Source organism: Hyla sarda, chromosome 5 (genome assembly GCF_029499605.1).
Source record: "Hyla sarda isolate aHylSar1 chromosome 5, aHylSar1.hap1, whole genome shotgun sequence".
In the NCBI taxonomy this organism is placed as follows: domain Eukaryota; kingdom Metazoa; phylum Chordata; class Amphibia; order Anura; family Hylidae; genus Hyla; species Hyla sarda.
Genome location: NC_079193.1, coordinates 23,579,554 through 23,601,508, shown reverse-complemented (window position 1 = coordinate 23,601,508; position 21,955 = coordinate 23,579,554).

Here is a 21,955-nt window from a genome sequence, read left to right as displayed (position 1 = left end):
TAATGCCCGATGGATATAGTCATGAGAACACACACGATGTAGTCTACTTTGGACAATCCTTTTTTTTAAAAGATGTTTTCCAAAGATAAGTTCATTAGAGTCTCAACCATAAGACCATCAGCCATCAGTTGTGATCTGTTGGAAATTTATCAGCAAGTGTTTAAAGGGGTACCCCCCCTAGACATCTAATCCTCTATCCAAAGGGTAGGGGATAAAATGTCTGATCGCTCGTGTCCTGCCGCTGGGACCCCCGCGATCTCTGTGCAGCATCCAGCGTTTGTTAAGAATGCTGGATGCGAGCGGTGGGGACTTGACATCACTGCCACGCCCATCATGATGTCATGCCATGCCCCCTCAATGAAAGTCTATGGGAGGGGGCGTGGCGGCCACCATGCCCCCTCCCATAGACTTTCATTGAGGGGTGTGGCCATGACATCAAAACCTCGCCACCCGCTCCAAGCATTCTGAACAAAATGCTCCGAACGCTGGGGCAACGGAGTACCCCTTTAACCCCTTAACGACCATGGACGTAAATGTACGTCCTGGTTTGGCGGGACTTCCCGCACCAGGACGTACATTTACGTACTGTGTATGACCGCGAGCATCGGAAGGGCGCTCGCGTCATACACGGCAGGTTGCAGCCGGGGACCCGCCCGTAATGGCCGACATCCGTGATCGCGCGGATGTCCGCCATTAACCCCCCAGATGCCGTGATCAATACAGATCACGGCATCTGCGGCATTGCGGTACTTTGATTGGATGATCGGATCGCCGCGGTGATCCGATCATCCAGCATGACAGCCGGAGGTCCCCTTACCTGGCTCCAGCCGTCTCCCGGGGTCTTCTGCTCTGGTCTGCGATCGAGCAGACCAGAGCAGAAGATCACCGATAATACTGAGCAGTGCTGTGTCCTATGCATAGCACTGAACAGTATTAGCAATCAAAGGATTGCTATAGATCGTCCTCTATGGGGACATAAAAAGTGTAAAAAAATAAAAAAAAAGTTGAAAAATTTAAAAATAAAAAGTAAAAAAAAAGTTAAAAATCCCCTCCCCCAATAAAAATGAAAATTGTCAGTTTTTCCCATTTTACCCCCAAAAAGCGTAATTTTTTTTATAAACATATTTGGTATCGCCGCATGCGTAAATGTCTGATCTATCAAAATATAATGTTAATGATCCCGTACGGTGAATGGCGTAAATGTAAAAAATAAAAAAAGGCCAAAAATGCTGTATTTTTTGTCACATTTTATTTAAAAAAAAATAATAAAAAATGATCTAAAAGTTTTATATATGCAAATGTGGTATCTAAAAAAAGTACAGATGACGGCGCAAAAAATTAGCCCTCATACCACCCTATATACGGAAAAATGAAAAAGTTATAGGTGGTCAAAACGGGGCGATTTTAGATTACTGAAAATATAAAAGTATCTAGCCATGGGTATCATTTTAATCATATTGACCCACAGAATAAAGAACACATGTCATTTTTACTGTAAAAGTGTACAGTGTGAAAACAAAACCCTCCAAAATGTGCAATATTTTTGTTTTCATTTAAATTTCCTACCTAAAAAAATTTTTTGGGGGTTTGCCATACATTTTATGGTAAAATGAGAAGTTTCATTACAAAGTACAATTGGTCATGCAAAAAACAAGCCCTTATATGGGTCTGTGGATGGAAATATAAAAGAGTTATGGATTTTAGAAGGCGAGGCGGAAAAAACGAAAACGCAAAACTAAAATTGGCCTGGTCCTTAGGGTGCATTCCCACAGGGCGTATACACAGCGTATTTGACGCTGCGCAAATTTTACGGCAACAGCGGGAAATACGCTGCGTGTCCCTTGCTCACTATACACACAGGGCTTTCCGGCGGCACCGCTATGTGTGTAGTGAGTTTTGGAGGCGGGGCGGCGTGTCACAGACACGCCGGCACATGGCCCCGCCTTCAAAACTCACTACACACATAGGGCTGCCGCCGGAAAGCCCTGTGTGTATAGTGAGCAAGGGGTATGCAGCGTATTTCCCGCTGCTGCCATAAAATTTGCGCAGCGTCAAATACGCTGTGTATACGCCCTGTGGGAACGCACCCTTACGGTGAAATTGGGCTTGGTCATTAAGGGGTTAATACCCCTGCAGCGCCACCACAGGGGAACTGTAGGTCACAGACCAGTCATCAACTTAAAAATTGTAAACAATTTTGTCATCATGGATGGAGGGAATACTTTCTTTACAATCTCTATTACAAAACGACTGGCTGGCCAAGATAGATCTCAAAGATGCCTATCTCACAGTGCCCATGCACCCTATGTCTCTACCATATCTCCTGCTTTTATAGGAAGGTCAAAGTGGCAATTCACCAGCCTGCCATTTGGTCAATCCTCAACCCCTTGGTGCTTTAAAAAATTATTGAAACCAGTAATCGCTATTTTGAGGGCTCAAGGAGTTCATCTTATAATATATCTGAACGAAATTCTCATCATGGCCAATTCTTTAAATCTCATCCATCTTCACTTACATTGGACACTAACCTTACTTACCAATCTTAGATTTCTAATCAATCTCGAGAAGTCAGTTCTCGAACCTTCAAAAGAAGTGGAATTTTTAGGATTCCTGGTCAATACTCAATCAGCTATACTGAGTCTTCCCCCAAGAAAGTAAAAATAATTTTGAGTTCAATACGATCCCTTTTGAACAAACAATAAGTGTCCCACAAGCCATTGCTCGTATTGTAGGATTACTTTCTGCTTCAATTCAAGGAATATTACCAACACCTCTTCACCACAGGGCCCTTCAAGGCTCAACATTTGAGAAATGGCTTGGGTTATTCAGATGAGATATCCCTTACTTTAGATACCAAAGAAGAACTGCTATGGCGGTTTCATCATATTTAGGCTTGGAACGGCAAAGCCAACTTCAGTTCAGTACTGGAAATGATCATAGAATTGAATGCCAGTCGTCTGGGTTGGGGTGCTCACTGCAGTTCACTTTCCAGGAGGAAAATGATCCGAAGAAGAATCCCTTCTTCACATCAACTGTTTAGAACTTTTGGTGGCTTCTTTTGCCCTCAAGAGTCTCGCCAAAGACAAGTCACATTGTTGTATTCTACTGCGAATGGACAACATTCCTGTGGTACAATACATCAATCGACTAGTAGGTACCAAATCGAACATGTTAGCCAATATTGCAAAATATTCAAAACATTATTTTGAAAGCAGAATACCTCCCATAGCGGACTGGAACTCTTGTTTTCTAATCGACAACAGCGATTGGAGACTAGATCATCTGGTTTTCAATCAACTCAATTCTCTCTGTGGTCTCCTTCATCTAGACTTGTTCACATCCTGTCTGAATCACCAACTTCTACGATTCTTCAGTTGGTGTCCTGACCCAAAATCTCTCGGCACAGATGCATTACTTCAACTTTGTCCTGATAACCCCTCTTTGGCTGACCCAATCTTGGTTCCCTCAGATTCTGGTAATGTCCATAGATTTTCCTCCCATCATACCAATTCATCAATCCATCCTATTACCGGTAGATCTGCCAGGGAATCCACATCCTCTGATTTTGGCAGACCAATTGTCTCTAGTAGCCTGGTTCATCTCAGGTCATCAGAATCTGATTTCGATCTTTCACAATCAGCTAGAGATATTCTCGGACACGTGGGCTTCAGGTACCAGATCAGCTTACAGATAAGCCTGGAAAATTTGGTCTAATTGGAGCATACAAAAGGATTTGGATCCTATACATGTATCTTTAACTCAAGACATCAATTTCCTTTCAGATTCATTTGATGTGGGTAAAGCTACCGGACTATTAAAGGGGTACTCCGGTGAAAACCTTTTTTTTTTTTTTTTAAATCAACTAATGCCAGAAAGTTAAACAGATTTTTAAGTTACTTCTACAAAAAAATCGTAATCCTTCCAGTACTTATTAGCTGCTGAATACAACAGAAGAAATTATTTTCTTTTTGGAACACAGTGCTCTCTGCAGACATCACAAGCACAGTGCACTCTGCTGAGATCTCTGTCCATTTTAAGAACTGTCCAGAGTAGGAGAAAATCCCTATAGCAAACATATGCTGATCTGGACAGTTCCTAAAATGGACAGAGATGTCAGCAGAAAGCACTGTGCTCGTGATTCAGCAGTGAGCACTGTGTTCCAAAAAGAAAATAATTTCCTCTGTAGTATTCAGCAGCTAATAAGTACAGGAGGGATTACTATTTTTTAATAGAAGTAATTTACAAATCTGTTTAACTTTCTGGCACCAGTTGATTAAAAAAAAAAAAAAAAAGTTTTCCACCGGAGTACCCCTTTAATGTAAATCGTTCAGCTATCTCTCTTTACCATGCACCAGTGTATGCATTACCATTAGGAAAACACCCTTTAATGTCCAAGTTATTTCAAGGTATTAAATGTAGAAGATCCCCTGCTCCTAGATATCAATCTACTTGGGATGTCACAGTAGTCTTAAATTTGATCAATTCATGGGGAGATAATGAAGTAAAATTATCTTATAAACTCACAATGTTATCATGTCTCATTTCATAGAGTCTCAAACGTTAGAGCTTTAGATATTTTTCACAGATAATTTTCCCCTCAAAGAGTTATATTTAAATGAGTTCATAATTAAATGAACAAAGACTAACCTTTGCACGTTTTTTTACCCAGCTTTTCCTCATCAAGAAAATGTATATGTTCGTTGCTTGAAGTCTTACGAACTAAAAATGGAAACTTTTAGGAGTCGCTCGACTTCTCAATGACTTATCTCCTTTTGCAGACCTCATTTCCCGGTATCTTCTCCAACTTTAGCTAGGTGGATCAGACAAGTCATGTCTCTAGTATGTATCAATACTTCCGTTTTTGTGGCACATTCAACTAGAAGTGCCATCTCCACTAAAGTTAGACAAGGCGGAGGATCTTTGGCAGATATATTGAAAACTGCTTATTGGTCATCAGAATCCACATTCAAAACTTCATATTTTAGACCCACACATTTCTATGTCTTTATTGCAACTTTAGATGTATGATTGTATATATTTTCATTAATGTATAAGCTTTAAACAAGCATAATGTGAGTCTCCTGTCTTGTCATAAAATTGGTTCCAGTTCCGTTCATTCTGTTTTCAACACGAGAACTTCAACTTTATATTATGGTACTCTCATCTACCACTTCATCAAAGAAAGAGGAGCTTCACCTGAGGGGTCCTTATATTCACCTGGATTGCCCCTCCATGTACCATTACTGATTAAATACTGGACTTAAAGGGAACCAATCATCAGATTTTACCCTATATAATGCTTGGTAAAGCGTTATATAGGGTAAAATTGTTGTCCTCTCCATCCCCAGGGGACGCTCCTGCCCCCAAGGATGGTGAAGATATGAAGTTATAAACTAGTCACCGCCGCCGCCGTAAGTAGTCACCTGGGCGGGGAGCTCTTCTCATCTACTCCCATTCTTCGTCCGGGAGCGACGCCCCCTCCGCTTGATTGATGGGCCGCGTCATCGTTCCGCTCACTGAACAGACGGAGCAGAGTGATGACGCGGCCCATCAATCGAGCGGAGGGGACGTCGCTCCCGGCCGAAGAAAGGGAGTAGATGAGAAGAGCACCCCGCCCAGGTGACTACTTACGGCGGTGGCGGTGACTAGTTTATAACTTCATATCTTCACCATCCCTGGGGGCAGGAGCGTCCCCCGGGAATGGTGAAAATAAAGATTTTACCCTATATAATGCTTTGCCAAGCGTTATATAGGGTAAAATCTGATGATTGGTTCCCTTTAATGTACTGCTTCAACTTTTTTCTTGTTAACTGTTTATTAACTCTTTGTTTGCTGCGATCAATTCAGTAAAGAAAGAATTTAGCATAATGCTCATCTACTGTCTTTAATAAAATCTATATTTTCCGTCACCAAGGGTAGAAAAATCTCCAATTGTCGAAGATACTTTGATCACATTCTGTTGGAGTGGGGGAAAAAAATCCCACGTCCAATGCATTAGGAATCCTAAACAGATTAAATAAAATTCAGCGGATACCATTTGTTTCTGTAAAATGTTTAATTAATTTCTTCTTCCGTTATGAAAAATACAGCTGCAAAATCTGCTTTTTAACCAATTTGCCGAAAATGTTATAGTAACCGTAATGTTAGAGGCATACTTCTTCTTCCGAAAGCCTATAAATCAGAAATTTGTCAAAACGTTAGATTGAAATATGCATGAAATTGCGCTTAGAAGCACGATGATATATCGCACCTGCCTAGACTATGAATTATGGATTTTATATTAATCATAAAAAGAAGCAGAAACACCAAGAGGAATTAATGAAATAAAGGTGAGAGAGCTAGAAAGTGGAAAATAATAGACTACATGTATACAATGCATACTGAATGCTTTAAATACATTAAAGGGGTAGGCTCAACTAATAAAGTGACAGCATATCCTAGGGATGGGCATACCCCTTTAATGCATAATGTTAGGATATAACTTTAAGTGAAGTAGATTATTAGTGAAAACTTTGTTGCTAACTTAAAGGGGTATTCTGGCATTTTTGTTTTTTTGAATGTGATACAGGGGCAGCAAAGTTGGTCTAGTTACTAATATACTTCACTTACTGTGTTTGGTGGCTGGTATCAAATATTTTTGTCTCTCTTTCCCCCAGAAGTTCATTTTTTTGCAGCCTACAAAAGTCATGCTGTCTTGGACCTTTCCCAGCTTTCACAAGTCAGGTGCTAAAAGGGGGCTTATCTGTTGTGTGTGAATCCAGCCCCCTGATGACATTACTGTTACATGAGTGCATACATTCATCATCACACAGATCACAAGCCAGCAGCATGATGGGGGGGACACAGGACACAACCATCTACCACCAACACAAGCACAGACCCTTGGTAAGCATGTCTATTACTGTATGACACGTAATGTCACCTTATGTTGGATAACCCCTTTAAGAAGATACCTTAAAGGTGTTATCTGGCCCAACAGAATGGCACGTGTCTGCCCTTAGGCTGAAAAAAACCCAAAACAACTTATACTCACCTGCCCTGATCTCCAATATCCCCTTAAGGACAATGGCCCAGATTTATCAAACTGTGTCAGAGAAAACATTGAGTGATTCCCCCAAAGCGACCAATCACAGCTCAGCTAACAAGCTCTCGTAAAGTGAAAGCTGAGCTGTAATTGGTTGCTGGGGCAAAAACACTATTTTTTCTCTCACAGCGTTTGATAAATCTGGGCCAATGGATGTATATTAAAGTTCATTGCTCGCTCCTGTTATATTAAGCGTGCAAAGGACCCATGGATAATGGTGGACATCACCAATCGGGCAGATGTCTGATATTAACCATTTAGACACCTCAATCAAAGTTGATTAAAGTGTCTAAAATGGGAGGAAAATAATCCCTGTTAGCTCAGCGGGCTGAAATCGCAGTGTCACAAACAGCTGAGAGGATGGCACGAGGGCCCTTACCTGCTTCCTCGCCGTCCGATCACTGATCCAAAACTCCAGTCAGTCATGGCAGGCTGGAGCAATGGAGCACCAATAACAATGAACAATGCTCTGCAATGGCATAGCATTTAAAGGAGTACTGCCCAGGCTTAAAAAAAAATGAAAATAAACCATCACTCACCTTCCTGGGTTCCCACGGAGCGCCACTACAGCTGATCGGTCCTCCGGTCCATCTTCTTCATACTTCCATGTGAACGAAGCGTCACATGGCGCTCAGCCTATTATGGGCCGAGGCAGAACATGTGACGCTTCGTTCACACGGAAGTATGAAGAAGATGGACCGGAGGACCGATCAGCTGTAGTGGCGCTCCGTGGGAACCCAGGAATGTGGGTGATGGTTTATTTTCTTTTTTTTTGCAGCCCGGGCAGGACGGAGCAGGAGTACTCTGCACCATAGTACTCCTTTAAGGGTGCGTTCACACGGAGTAATTCAAGAGGAATTTACTCGAGTAATTCCTCTTGAATTCTCCGCTCCAAATTAATGCACATCTCCTCTGCCCATTGACTTTAAAGTTTTTTCTGCTGTCCTGTTCACACTGCGGAAATTCTGTTAGAAGAATTCCGACGCTGAATTCCGTTCCGCTTGAAGAAAGAGCATGTTCATTCTTCAAGCGGAATCCGCTAGCAGAAATCAATTGAAGTCAATGGTAAAAAAAAATTCTGCCCTACATCGTTTTCGCGCGGAATTCCCACGCAATTCGTGGGCAATTTGCGCGGAATTTGCGTGGAATTCACGTGGAATTTGCGTGGAAGAGGCTGAAAAACCCTTAACTTCTTTCTCCCCCATGTCCGCGCGCAATTCTGCGTGCAATTCCGTGCGAATTGCGCGCAAATTTCCCGTGAAATTATTATTTTTTCGCCCGTAAATTTTTCAGCATGAATTACTCTTCATTTACTCCGTGTGAACGCACCAGTGTATGCAATCTATTGACTGCATGAAATAGTCCCCATAGTGTAAAAAAAAAGTACAAAAAAAGTTAATAAATGTTAGTTAACCCCTTCCCTAATAAAAGTTTGAATCATCCCCCTTCTCCTATTGAAAAAAAATGTAAACAAAAATAAACATAGACATATGCAGTATCAAAATGTGTGTAAATGTCCGAACTATAAAAATATAACAATCATTAAACTGTGCAGTCAATAGCATATACGTAAAAAAAAATACCAGTCCAGAATTGCATATTTTTGTTTACTTTGTATACCCTAAAAAAATGTATAAAAAGCGATCAAAAAGTCCCAAAACATAAATGTCACCGATAAAAACTACAGATCATGGCGCAAAAAAAATTAGCCCTCATACATACTGTATGCATATATGAAAAAATCTAAAAAGTTATAGAGGTCAGAAAAGGACAATTTTAAACATGTTTATTTTCATACAAAAAGTTATAATTTTTTTTAAAGAAGTAAAATAAAATAAAACCTGTATAAATTGAGTATTGTTGTAATAGTATGGATCTACAGAATAAAGATAAGGTGCCATTATACTGAAAACTGCACTGCATAGAAGCGAAAGCCTCCAAAATTTACAAAATGGAGTTTTTTTTTTATTTTTTTTCAATTTTGCCCCACAAATTATAATTTTTTGGGGGTTTTGCCAAAGATTTTGTGATGAAATGAGTAATGTCTTTAGAAATTAAAATTGGTGGCGCAAAAAACAAGCCTTCATATTGGTATGTAGGTGGAAAATGTAAACTGTTATGATTTTTAGAAGGTGGAAAAAACCAAAACTAATGATCAACTTTATCTGTCCCTTACAACACTACAGGCCAACTCTTCACTCACTCTTGTTCCTGTGTTCTTAACACTTAACAGGCCTTGTTTCCTGCCTCCTCTCCTAGTCCCCAAGAATGACCAAATGTCACTAACCTTTGCCCCCTGACTCCTCCTACTGCTGGTTGGGGAGAACAAGGTTAAGTGCTGCCCGATCCCTCATCCCCCACAAATTCTTTGTGTAAGGATGCATAACAAATTTAAGTAAAAGTTGTCCTCAACTGCCCTTCAATTTTACCAAATATAATATATGTAGTCAGAGCAATAAACCATTTAACCCCTTAAGGACTCAGGGTTTTTTCCATTTTTGCACTTTCATTTTTTCCTCTTCACCTTCTAAAAATCATAACACTTTCAGTTTTCCACCTACAGACCTATATGAGGGCTTGTTTTATGCACCACCAATTTTACTTTGTAATGACATAAGTCATTTCACCACAAAATCTATGGCAAAACAAAACCATTTTGTAATTTTTAGCAGCTTCACTTTTCAGTGAAAATGGAACCTTATATTTATTCCGTAAGTCCATACGGTTACAATGATAGCCAATTTATGTAGGTTTTATTTTATCTTACGACTTAAAAAATGTTTTATAACAACATGCAATTGTCCAATTCGGACCCCTATAACTTTTTTTATTTTTCCGTATACGGGGCGGTATACGGCTAATTTTTTGTGCCGTGATTTGAAGTTTTATTGGTACAATTTTTGTTTTGATGGGGCCTTTTTAATCGCTTTTTATACATTTTTAGGGTATACAAAATGACCAAAAATATGCAATTTTTTACGTATATATTTTTATAGAAAACATATTATTATGTTTTCATATTTTTTATATGGAATTTGGAAAAAGGGGGTGAATTAAACTTTTAGTATGGAAGGGGTTAATTCACATTAATTAACTTTTTTTTAAAACTTTTTTTACACCATTTTTTTTTGTCCCAAAAGGGGACTGTTACATGCAATCTTTTGCTTGCATACACTGTTCAATGCTATGCCATAGCATACCATTGATCAGTGTTATCTGCGCTCGATTGCTTCAGCCTGCTGAGCAAGGCTGGAGCATGGCAGAAGAGATCAGACGGCAAAGAGGCATATAAGGGCCCTCCTGCCATCCTCTAAGCTGATCAGAACACTGTGGTTTCACCGAGGTGATCCCGATCAGCCCAACTAAGCTGTCGGGAATGTTTTTTCTTTTCATTTTAGACACAGCGATCGCCGCAACTAAGGGGTTAATGCTAGGCATCACTGTGATAGCTGATGTCCAGCATTAGACACGGGTCCCAGCTGTTGATAGCCGCCGAGAAAACCCTGCTATTACGCGGAGTCAGCTCATGCATCCTGCATCCTTAAGAGGTTAATGCATACCTGTCATATGGAAAAAATAATATTGCTTCTATATGTTGTTCACTAGATCATGCAGATGCTTTACATGTCTTTTTTTATGTGTCTAGTTTCTGTATTTGGCCCACAAATCCCTCTGTTCTGCTGCTCACTCATTCCGACATCCGCTTCTCAGGGAGGGGCGTGTCTTAGGCAAGCACTGAGCCCGCCCTCACCATGCATTCACTTCCTCCCTAAGTCTGCTGTGCTGTGCTGGGTCTCTTCATCCAATCACTGCAGGCTGCTCTGTAACCCCTTCCTCTCTGTTTTCATGCTGCAGTCTGAAAAGACAGGAGTGAGCACAGAGGAGAACTAGTCTTGCTCTCCCTTCCTCTACTTTGTCCCTGCCTGTGCTTCACCTGGGACAAAGATGATGCTGCAGCCAGACAGAGTTATGTTCTGGATGGTATGGGGACCCCTAGTGGTCTTTTTTCTTTAAAAAGGAAATAAAGTTTTCTTATGAAGTATATTAGAAAGTTTAATATTTTGCCAAGATCTACAACGTATAAAAAGTTTTTGATTCCTCTACGAATCACGCTTTTGAATTTTCACTTGTTTCTTATTGCCAAGTGATAATATTTAAAATACGCAATATTCTCACATAGTACATTTTTCACGAGATTAAAAGTTGAGATGTTCCTGTCTTTCTATAATTATCTGATTATTACCGACTTCTCTTTTATTTTATTTTCCTATAGCTTTATGCTTTTCCTTATTGCTACTGACATTTTGTATACCGTAACATTATATGTCCTTCCTAAAACCTTTTATAAACATTTTATTGTTTAAGAAAAAAAAAAGAAGAAATCTTTGTTTTATGTTACTTAAGACTTGAAAAGTTCGGCAGCTCTCCTGAGAGAATCATCCGTTCTAATCCTTTTTATTTTTTTGGTAATTTACATATTTTTTTTACTATCATATGTATTACAGCTTCCCCAAGAATGTTAATTAGGGTCAAGTCTTTTTAGATTAGATAAATTGAATAATTCAAACTGCGATAATGAGTTTATATCAGGAGATTTGTTGGATGAAAGTCAAATTCTTTTATTTATTTTTTCATTTCTTACTTAATAGTGTCGGGGCCTGGATGAGGCAAGGAATAATGATTCTATTCCTAATTGAGATTTAATGAATGCTATATTATTTACATGCCGAAATTGTAGTTAAACAATATTTACACGAAGCTAATTTATCAGGTTCGTGCCACCTCCTCCATCACAATGTCATCTGGTACAAAAGAGTGTCGGGGATAAAAAGTTATGTTCGGTACTGACAGTCTTGGAATAGAACAGTGCTTCCCAAGCAAAACTACAACTTCCAGCATGCCCGGAAAGTCAATGGCTGTCCGGGCATGCTGGGAGTTGTAGTTTTGCAACAGCTGGAGGCACACTGGTTGGGACACACTGAAATAGACTCTTTCCGCTCCCTGCCATGTCACCGATTCCCCAGGTAATAACATAATATCCACTCAGAATTCGGTGCAAGTCGGCGCTCACCACGGTGTCCAAGCAAAGAATTAGTCGTCTCTTTAAAGAAATTTACTTAGAAATGTATACACACAGACAACGCATTTCAAGGGCAATGATACCCTCTTCCTCAGGTCCATCAGGTCTCGATAGACCTGAAGAAGAGGGTAGCATTACCCTCAAAACACGTCGATTGTGTGTATATGTTTCTTAACCCCGTGCCACAAATGGACGTTCAGTAATGTCCATTTGCGGCTCCTGAAGTATGACGCGCGATCAGCAAGTGAGCGCGCAAAATACCCGGTGGGTCTCGGTTGCTATAAGCAACCAGGCCTCACGGCTAATGCCGGACATTGTCAAACTTGATCGCCTCATCTAAAACGAAACTAAACATTGCTGGTTAGCTCTGTAGTGCTGTTCGAGACCACCGCAGTGCCTGCCTCCTTGCTGTCCGATCGCTGAATGACTACTTCGTGCCTGAGATCCAGGCAGGAGTGTTACGCCGAGCGCTCCGGGTCCCTGCTCCTCCCCGAAGCGCTCGCGGCGTTTCTCTCCCTGCAGCGCCCCGGTCAGACCCGCTGACCGGGAGCGCTGCACTGACATTGCCGGCGGGGATGCGATTCGCATAACGGGACGCGCCCGCTCGCGAATCGCATCCCAAGTCACTCACCTGTCCCGGTCCCCGACTGTCATGCTCTGGCGCGCGCGGCTCCGCTCTCTAGGGCGCGCGCGCGCCAGCTCTCTGAGATTTAAAGGGCCAGTGCACCAATGATTGGTGCCTGGCCCAATCAGCCTAATTAGTTTCCACCTGCTCCCTGGCTATATTACCTCACTTCCCCTGCACTTCCTTGCCGGATCTTGTTGCCTTAGTGCCTAGAGAAAGCTACTTCTGTGTTTACCATTACTGTGTTCCTGGCCTCCTGCTATTACCATTAACTACGAACCTTGCCGCCTGCCCCGACCTTCTGCTACGTCTGACCTTGCTCTTGTCTACTCCCTTGTACCACGCTTATCTCAGCAGTCAGAGAGGTTGAGCCGTTGCCAGTGGATACGACCTGGTTGCTACCGCCGCTGCAAGACCATCCCGCTTTGCGGCGGGCTCTGGTGAAAACCAGCAGCAACTTAGAACTGGTCCACCGACACGGTCCACGCCAATCCCTCTCTGGCACAGAAGATCCACCTCCAGCCTGCCAAATCGTGACAAGGAGCAGTCAAGCAGCAGAAACACTGATCAATGCTATGCTATGGCATAACACTGATCAGTGTAAGAGATCAGTGTAGTGCATGTTATATTCCCCTATGGAAGCTATAACAGTGCAAAAAAAAGTGTAAAAAAATTTATAAAAAAGTTAATAAATGTGATTTAACCCCTTCCCTTATAAAAAATCTAAATAAACATGTGTGGTATCGCCGCATTTGTAAATGTCTAAACTATAAAAAATAAATTGTTAATAAAAATGCACGGTCAAAGGCGTACATGTAAGAAAATTCCAAAGTCCAAAAATAGCGTATTTTTGGTCACTTTTTATACCATTAAAAATGAATAAAAAGGGATCAAAAAATCCGATCAAAACAAAGATGATAAAAGATGATAAAAACTTCAGATCACGGCGCAAAAAATGAGCCCTCAATGAAGTATGGCCATTTTATACGGAAAAATCTAAAAGTTATAGGGGTCAGAATAGGACATTTTTCAACGCATAAATTTTGGTGCATGCAGTTATTTTTTTTAGTAGTAAAATAAAATCAAACCTATATAAATTGGATATACTTGCAACCGTATGGATCTACAGAATAAATATAAGGGCAATTTTTACCCAAAACTACTCTGCGTAGAAACGGAAACAGCAAAAAATTACAAAATGTTTTTTTTTTTGCCCCACAAATTTTTTTTTTCTGGTTCCGTTTGGTCGTGAAATTATTAATGGTATTACAAAGTAAAATTATTGGCGCAAAGAACAAGCCCTCATATGGATTTTAAGGTGTTATGATTTTTAGAAGGTGAGGAGGACAAAACAAAAGTGCAGAAATGAAAAATCGCCAAAGAGGGAAGGGGTTAATCGCCAGGTAAGTATAATACTAGCTATACTTGGTAATTTAATCTCGCTTGGATAATGGCACCTAGTGCACCCTCTGGTCTACTTTTTTTTCTGCACATATATGTCCACTTATATGTCACGTCATATCGGCGCGTCCTCATTACGTTATACAGGACCAGTGGCAAGGATACAAGCACACTGGTGGCACGGAAGCAAACAAGGAAGTAAATCATGTGCCCATCCCTAAGAAAGCCTATCCTCTGTGTGAATTGAGTGCCTTTTGGCTGGTTTACCAGGTGGGTCAACATGACTGTGTGGGAGGACGGAGGCAGGGAAACATGGCTGGAGTGGTGGGCTACATACACGTGGGACTCCTCCAGAGACGCAACAAAAATGTTTGCGTATGTCGGGGCCACGATTGTCCCCATGGCGGTTCCAGACATTTGGGCGTAAAACGCGTCGTTGAATGTAAAGTAATTATTTGACAATACAAAATCCAACAATGAAATGATGAAAGATATTTATGTCGGGGAAAAGTCTAAAGAAATAGAGTTTTTGACTACTTGAAGACCCAGGTTATGGGGAATAGATGTATAAAGTGAGACAATATCAAATGTTGCCAATATGACCTTATCAGAGACATCAATGGTCTCCAATTTGGTTAGAAAATCTGCAGTGTCAAGTAAGAAAGATTTTGTCTGAGTAGCATAAGGACGGAGCAATTGATCCAAGAAGATGGAAGCATGGCTAGTCACAGAATCCCGATACGAAGACAATTGGCCTTCCGAGGGGGATCTGTGAGCGACTTTTGTATTTTGGGTATCAAATACAAGACCGGAGTCTTGGGATGATTAACCTTAAGAAAATCAAGCAAAGTTTGGTCAATAATGGAGTCATCGAGTGCCTTCTTGAGAATAGTGTCAAGAAGGCCTTCAGTTTTTTAGGGTCTCGAGGCAACATTTGATATGTAGAGGTGTCACTGAGTTGCCGTAAGGCTTCCTGAATGTATTTTCTGCGATCCATAATCCCAATCCCACCACCCTTGTCCGTGGGTTTCACTATGAGATTGTGATTATGGATCAGTTGGTTCAATGCTTGCAATTGAGATCCAGTGAGATTAGGGTGTGTTAACTGGTGTGAAGAGTTGGTTCTTAATGTTTGTATGTCTTGATGTACAAGTTGGCAGAATGTGTCAATTACACACAAATCAACATGAGGGTTAAAGTTTCTGGTTTTCGGTAGATTGAAGTCAGCAAACTAAAATCTAGGGAAGGATGAGGCTGAAGGTGTGGGCGGTGCCGGAAATTTGCCGGAAACCAATTCACATGACTAGCTGGACAAAAATTAAGTCCTTTAGACAAAAGATCTATTTGTTCACTGGATAAAGAAATAGTAGAGATATTTACCACAATTTGTTTTGTCTGCGGGTTGTGGCTTTCACCAGGCCCGGCTTGTTTTGTCGTCCCCCTGTTTTTGCTGCTCCGCCGTTGGCGGCGTCCCCCTCTTCTGGTGGGTCTGCGTGGTGAAGGTGGCGAGGGCCTAAAAAAGAATGATGGCTCTGGGTTGGTAGATGAGTGAAGTTAGATGAATCACTGGCTGATGAAGTTGGCTGGGGATCTTGATATTCCCGGATACTTTTTGATCTCCGGTTTGGTCTTTCCAGTTGTATACGCTTGCATTTTCATAGTCCTGTGCGTCGCGGTGCCATTTCTGGCGTTTACCGCTTTCCTGTTCAGTCCTGGATTTTTGTAGAAAATTAATTTCTCCACATCCTCAGTAGGGGATGCATTTTTTAACCCCTTAAGGACCCAGGACGTCCTGAAGGACCATGCTGAAGTATAGGAGCGAGGTGGCAAGACTGCCACCTCCTCCTATCCCCTGCGATTCCTCGGTTAGCTAACCAACCAATCGCAGGGGGGGGGGCGGTTACTTCCTCCCGCCCTGCCCGGCCCCTGGAAGTCCGGAGAGAACGGGAGGAAGACAGGAGGACGCGGCGGGGGACGGGGGAGTGCTGGGGACCGGCCCCGATACTTACCTCCTCCCTGAAGACCCGGATCCCGGCGGCAGAGACGGCGGCGGTGGCGACAGGTGAGTGGATCTTTGGCGGCGTTGCGGGACCTTTGCAGCAGTCGAGACCGCCGTAAAGCGATCTGGACTGCTCTATCTGGTCCCCTTACACTACAACTCCCAGCATACCCAGACAGCCCTTGGCGTCTGGGTATGCTGGGAGTTGCAGTTTTGCAACATCTGGAGGTCCACAGTTTGGAGACCACTGTGCCCTTCTAGATGTTGCAAAACTACACATCCTCAGCATGCCCTTACTGTCCAGGCATGCTGGGAGTTGTAGTTCTGTAACATCTGGCCCTTCAGATGTTGCAGAACTACAACTCCCAGCATGCCTGGACAGTTTTGGCATACTGGGAGTTGTAGTTTTGCAACATCTGGAAGGGCACAGATTGGGAACCACTGGGAGTTGTAGTTCGGCAACATCTGGCTCTAAAGATGTTGCCAAACTACTACTTCCAGCATGCCTGAGAATGTTTGGGAGTAGTGGTTTTGCAACAACTGGAGGCACACTGGTTGGGTAACATTGTCTGTTTCCTAACTCAGTGTTCCCCAACCTGTGTGCCTCCAGCTGTTGCAAAACTATAACTACCAGCATGCACTGATAGACTGTGCATGCTGGTAGTTGTAGTTTTGCAACAGCTGGAGGTCCCCCCCCCATCCCCCCGTGAATGTACAGGGTAAATTCACATGGGCAGAGGGCTTACAGTGAGTATCAGGCTGCAAGTTTGCGATGCAGCAAATTTTGCGCGGCAGCTCAAACTCGCAGCGGGAAACTCGCTGTAATCCCCCGCCCGTGTGACTGTACTCTAAAAACACTACACTACACTAACACAAAATAAAATAAAAAGTAAAAAAACACTACATATACACATACCCCTACACAGCCCCCCTCCCTTCCCCAATAAAAATGAAAAACGTCTGGTACGCCACTGTTTTCAAAATGGAACCTTCAGCTGTTGCCAAACAACAACTCCCAGTATTGCCGGACAGCCGTTGACTGTCCAAGCATGCTGGGAGTTTTGCAACAGCTGGAGACACCTGTTTGGGAATCACTGGCATAGAATACCCCTATGTCCACCCCTATGCAAATCCCCAATTCAGGCCTCAAATGCACATGGCGCTCTCACTTCGGAGCCCTGTCGTATTTCAAGGCAACAGTTTAGGGCCACATATGGGGTATTGCCGTACTCGGGAGAAATTGCCTAACAAATTTTAGGGGGCTTTTTCTCCTTTCACCCCTTATGAAAAGGTGAAGTTGGGGTCTACACCAGCATGTTAGTGTAAAAAAATGAATTTTTTACACTAACATGCTGGTGTTGCCCTATTCTTTTCATTTTGACAAGAAGTAAAAGGGAAAAAAGTCCCCCAAAATTTGTAATGCAATTTCTCCCGACTACGGAGATACCCCATATGTGGGCGCAAAGTGCTCTGGGGGCGCACAACAAGGCCCAGAAAGGAGAGTGCACCATGTACATTTGAGGTGATTTGCCCAGGGGTGGCTGATTGTTACAGCGGTTATGACAAACGCAAAAAAAAAAAAACCCACATGTGACCCCATTACAAAAACTACACCCCTCACGGAATGTAATGAGGGGTGCAGTGAGAATTTACACCCCACTGGTGTCTGACAGATCTTTGGAAGAGTGGGCTATGCAAATAAAAAAAATTGTACAGCCCACTGTTCCAAAGATCTGACAGACACCAGTGGGGGGGTAAATGCTCACTGTACTCCTTGTTACATTCCTCAAGGGGTCTAGTTTCCAAAATGGTATGCCATGTGGGGGGGGGGGTTTGCTGTCCTGGCACCATAGAAGCTTCCTAAATGCGACATGCCCCCCGAGCAAAATTTGCTCTCCAAAAGCTAAATGTGACTCCTTCTCTTCTGAGCATTGTAGTTCGCCCGTAGTGCACTTCAGGTCCACTTATGGGGTACCTTCATACTCAGAAGAGATGGGGTTACAAATTTTGGGGGGTATTTTCTGCTATTAACCCCTTCCCGACCTATGACATACCTGTACGTCATGGGTGGCAAGGTGTTCCCGACCCATGACATACAGGTACGTCATGGACATTACTGCCGCTACTCGCGGCATCCCGCAGCGCCCGGAAAGATGGTGGCTATCACTGATAGCCAGCCATCTTACCGTGCGACCACGGGGGGTTTCGTCCCCCACCCCCCCCAGCGATCGCTGCTATCAGCTGGTCAAATCTGACTAGCTGATAGCAGCGTTTCGCTATGAAAATACTTAGCAGCGCGGTGTGTAAGTCCCGATCACGGGGATCGGGACACACACCGCTCTGCTAAGTGTCCCTGTCCCGTCCCCCGGCGTCACTTACCCGGCCATGCGGTGTCCCGAGCGGTCCCGGCGTCCTCCGTGCGGTCCCGGCGTCCTCCATGCGGTCCCGGCTGCGCTGCGTCCCGGAGGTGAGTTTCCGGCAGCAGTGCGGCATCTTCATTGGCAGCAGTGAGATCGCCGTAAAGCGATCTCACTGCTGCCTCTGAGAGTTTCAAAACTGCAACTCCCAGCATGCCCAGACAGCCTTTGGCTTTCTGGGCATGCTGGGAGTTGTAGTTTTGCAACATCTGGAGGTCCACAGTTTGGAGACCACTGTATAATGGTCTCCAATCTGTGCTCTTCCAGATGTTGCAAAACTACAAATCTCAGCATGCTCAGTCTGTTCAGGCATGCTGGGAGTTGTAGTTCTCTAACATCTGGAAGAGCACAGATTGGAGACCATTATACAGTGGTCTCCAAACTGTGGACCTCCAGATGTTGCAAAACTACAACTCCCAGCATGCCCAGGCATGCTGGAAGTTGTAGTTCAGCAACATCTGATCCTTCAGATATTGCCGAACTACAACTTCCAGCATGCCTTGGCAGTCTGGGCATGCTGGGAGTTGTAGTTTTGCAACATCTGGAGGCACACTAGTTGGGAAACATTGTCCGTTTCCTACCTCAGTGCCTCCAGCTGTTGCAATTGTTGCAAAACTATAACTCCCAGCATGCACTGACAGACCATGCATGCTGGGAGTTGTAGTTTTGCAACAGCTGGAGGCACACTGGTTTGGAAACACTAAGTTTGGTTGCAAAACACTTGAAAGTTTATTACTTAACTTAGTGTTTCCAAACCAGTGTTCCTCCAGCTGTTGCAAAACTACAACTCCCAGCATGCACGGACAGCCAAAGGGCATGCTCGGAGTTTGCAACAGCTGGATGTTTGCCCCCTCCCCCCAATGTGAATGTACAGGTAAAATAAAGTAAAGTAGATAAAATAAAGTAGAATATGTCACGAAAAAACAATCTCGGAATCAGAATGATAAGTAAAAGCATTCCAAAGTTATTAATGTTTAAAGTGACAGTGGTCAGATTTTCAAAAAATGCCCAGGTCATGAAGGTGAAAATGGGCTGGGTCATGAAGGGGTTAACCCTTGCAAAAATGTGATTTTTTTTTTTTTTTTTACGAATGCAAAAGTCGTGAAACCCCTGTGGGGTATTAAGGCTCACTTTATTCCTTGTTATGTTTCTCAGGAGGTCTAGTTTCCAAAATGGTATGTCATGTGGGGTATTTTTTGCTGTCCTGGCACCATAGGGGCTTCCTAAATGTGACATGCACCTGAGCAAAATTTGCTCTCAAAAAGCCAAATATGACTCCTTCTCTTCTGAGCATTGTAGTTTGCCCATAGTGCACTTCTGGTCAACTTATGGGGTACCTCCATACTCAGTATGCTACTGATATTAACTCTTGCAAAAATGTGAAATTTGGGGGAAACACACATTTTAGTGATTTTTTTTTTTTTACATATACAAAAGTTGTGAAACACCTGTGGGGTATTAAGGATCAATTAATTCCTTGTTACATCCCTCAAGGGGTCTAGTTTCCAAAATGGTATGCCATGTTTTTTTTTTTTTGCTGTTCTGGCACCATAGGGGCTTCCTAAATGCAACATGCCCCCCAAAAACCATTTCAGAAAAACGTACTCTCCAAAATCCCCTTGTCGCTCCTTCACTTCTGAGCCCTCTACTGCGCCCGCCGAACACTTTACATAGACATATGAGGTATGTGCTTACTCGAGAGAAATTGGGCTAGAAATATAAGTATCAATTTTCTCCTTTTAAAAATTCAAAAATTGGGTCTACAAGAACATGCGAGTGTAAAAAATGAAGATTGTGAATTTTCTCCTTCACTTTGCTGCTATTCCTGTGAAACACCTAAAAAGTTAAAACGCTGACTGAATGTCATTTTGAATACTTTGGGGGGTGCAGTTTTTATAATGGGGTCATTTGTGGGGTATTTCTTAGATGAAGACCCTTCAAATCCACTTCAAACCTGAACTGGTCCCTGAAAAATAGTGAGTTTGGAAATTTTGTGAAAAATTGGAAAATTGCTGCTGAATTTGAAGCCCTCTGGTGTCTTCCAAAAGGAAAAACAAGTCAATTTTATGATGCAAACATAAAGTGGACATATTGTATATGTGAATAAAAAAAAATATTTGGAATATCCATTTTCCTTACAAGCAGAGAGCTTCAAAGTTAGAAAAATGCAAAATTTTTTAATTTTTCATAAAATTTTGGGATTTTTCACCAAGAAAGGATGCAAGTTACCACAAAATTTTACCCCTATGTTAAAGTAGAATATGTCACGAAAAAACTATCTCGGAATCAGAATGATAACTGAAAGCATTCCAGAGTTATTAACGTTTAAAGTGTCAGTGGTCAGATGTTCAAAAAATGGCCGGGTCCTAAGGTGTAAAATGGCTGGGTCCTTAAGGGGTTAAAGCAGTTTCAAGGGCAGTCATCTTAGAGCGTGTAATGATAATATCTAGCTGCAAAAATTCAATATTGAGTAAGATCAAGTCCAAAGAATATCTGTTGGAAATAGATTCGTATTTAAGTCGGTATTCTGGGTCACTGGAGTAGGCACTATCTTATGGCTGTATATGCATTGGAGACCATTGATGTCTCTGATAAGGTCATATTGGCAACATTTGATATTGTCTCACTTTATATATCTATTCCCCATAACCTGGGTCTTCAAGCAGTCAAAAACATTATTTCTTTAGACTTTTCCCCGACAGAAATATTTTTCATCATTTCATTGTTGGATTTTGTATTGTCAAATAATTACTTTACATTTAACGACGCATTTTACTCCCAAATGTCTGGAACCGCCATGGGGACATCGTGGCCCCGACATACGCAAACATTTTTGTTGCGTCTCTGGAGGAGTCCCACGTGTATGTAGCCCACCACTCCAGCCATGTGCTTGGGTGGTGGCGCTACATCGATTACATCTTTGTCCTCTGAGACGGTCTCAGCTAGAAGTTCCATCTTTTCCATACTTTCCTGAACAGTATATGTACTTCCATTCAATTCTTTTTTTATAATTCCTTTATTTCATAATATCAAAATTACAAAAATGCAGACACATAAATATTTTCCCCAATAATCGCTCTCCCACCCAGATCCCTATCCCACCCCACTATCAGCTAGGATGCCTCCCCCCACTTCTTCCCATTTCAATTTTCCGTCCCATCTATTTACTTCTGCCATTCAGTGCAGCATGGACCCTCAGGTGATAACCATCTCCTCAGGATCATTATTCTAGCCATTCCAAAGTCTGTTCAGGCATGCTGGGAGTTGTAGTTCTCTAACATCTGGAAGAGCACAGATTGGAGACCATTATACAGTGGTCTCCAAACTGTGGACCTCCAGATGTTGCAAA